Source organism: Austrofundulus limnaeus, unplaced genomic scaffold, assembly GCF_001266775.1.
Source record: "Austrofundulus limnaeus strain Quisiro unplaced genomic scaffold, Austrofundulus_limnaeus-1.0 Scaffold981, whole genome shotgun sequence".
In the NCBI taxonomy this organism is placed as follows: Eukaryota; Metazoa; Chordata; class Actinopteri; order Cyprinodontiformes; family Rivulidae; genus Austrofundulus; species Austrofundulus limnaeus.
Window position 1 is genome coordinate 126516 of NW_013953383.1, and position 2047 is coordinate 128562.

Here is a 2047-nt window from a genome sequence, read left to right on the forward strand (position 1 = left end):
GCTAAGCGACAGCGACAAAAGTTGAACATTTTTCAATTTTCATGTGTCCCATCCCAAGCTCGCTTGTGCACGTCTACGTGTACGAGTGCGAAATTTCACATGCACTATTTTCGCTGGTCGCTTAGGTAGAGGAAGGCAAGCGATTGTCGCCTCACCGCACAGGCTCCATAGGAAATTAATGAAGAGGGAGCAACGTCGCCTCCCGTGTGTCGAGCCCTTTACAATGTGGCTCGCCTCCTGTTTACAAGCGTGCCCGCTCGACTCTGGGCCCTGCTGTCGGGGAGGAGCTTAGGAAGCGAACCTGAGAGCAGGGGGGAGGGACTAGAAGGTTGTATCTGTTCAAAATTTTTCTAAGTTTTTGGGTTTTCAAGAAACCACATACAGCAGCTTTAAGCAGGACTTCCTTTTTTTCTTTTTTTTTCATATCATGTTGCCTGCTTGGATCTGATACTATCTCGCTCGGAGGCACAAATGAGTGTTAGAGATAAGATCGCTTCACAGCTTTTTACGACGTGGTTTCATTTCCGGACTCAGGGATTTTGTGGATGAGGCCGATATTTCAGTTAAAATACATCAGCAAATTATTTATCCGAGTATAGTACTACCCCCCAAATTTGTGCATGATTTTATGAATTAAATTTTATGTAACTTGAGAGGCGGGGTAAGATGGCGGAGGAGTAAGACGTGTGTCGCGTGGGCTCCCGCTCTGACTGTTCTGTTTGTGGTTCTCTACCGAATGTCCTTGCTGTTTTGAGCGTTTGGTCTGTCTGCACTCGACCCCTGAGTGATTCCTGCCTGGAAGAGTAGAAGAATGGCGACAAACTCGAGAAAAGGCAAGCATTCTAGCTCGGCGGCTGTTAGGTCCGACGCCGCCTCGGAGCTAACTGCAGCTAAAGCTAAAGACGGATCGTCGGCGCCCTCCTCTCCCTCCTGCAGCAAGGCGAACGCACTCTCCTTGAAGTCGGACATTCTTGCCGCTATAAAAACCGATCTCTCAGCTGTGATCAAATCCGAAATAAAAGCGGCTTTGGCTGAAGAGTTTACTCTTATTAAAAGAGAGCTACAAGCGGTGAGAGCGGAGGTGGCTAACGGCACGATGCTACTGCGCGCAGATCTGGATCTTGTGAAACAGAGCGTTAAAGACATGGAGGATGGTTTGTCAAACTGGTCCGAGGAGGTTGTTTCTCTGCGCTCCACCATGTTGGAACTGAAAGAAGAAGTCGATGGGCTCAAAATGAAGTGTCACGACATGGAGGGACGCATGAGAAGGTGCAATGTGCGGATTATTGGAGTTCCHGAGACGCCAGAATCCAGCTCCACTTCAGCAGTGGCTAAACTGCTAGCAGAGGTTCTACAGATAGATAAAGAGCCACTGGTGGACCGAGCCCATCGCTCTCCAGGTGGAAACAGGTCAGGCGGTAAGTCGCGGGTCATTGTTGCTAAGCTGCACTATTATCAAGAATGTGTGGAAACACTGCGTCGGGCTCAGAGTCGTGGTCCTCTTTGTTTTAAAGAGTCACCGATCATCATCACATCTGACTACACTGCAGTTGTGGCCCAGGGCTCGAGCGGCGTTTATGGAGGTGAGGAGGTTTCTTCGCAACCGACGTGATGTTCGCTATGGCCTGCTTTTCCCTGCACGGCTCCGCATCTCTCATGGGGAGGAAAGTAAGGAATTCCTGGATGCCAATAAAGCAATGGACTACGTTAAGAAGAGGATCATCTCGGCGACGGACAACGAGGACCGGCGTTGACCGCAGGTCCAACCCTCATCGACCCATTGTGACTGTCAGGTTGTAATGAACCTTCTAACTTTATATCCCACGTTATATTTTGATTTAATTTTAGACTTTATTCTCAGGGACATCATTCCTCTTTTTGTTCTATGAACGAGAGTTTCACAGGGGGTCTGTCCAGATCTTAGTTAGTGATTTATTTATCAGTACAGCAAGGAGCATAAACAGTAATAATACTTTAACACTAGAACTCCCAAATCCCTGTCATTTGACCAACATTACCTATAGTTCCCATGGAACTGTCAAATGAC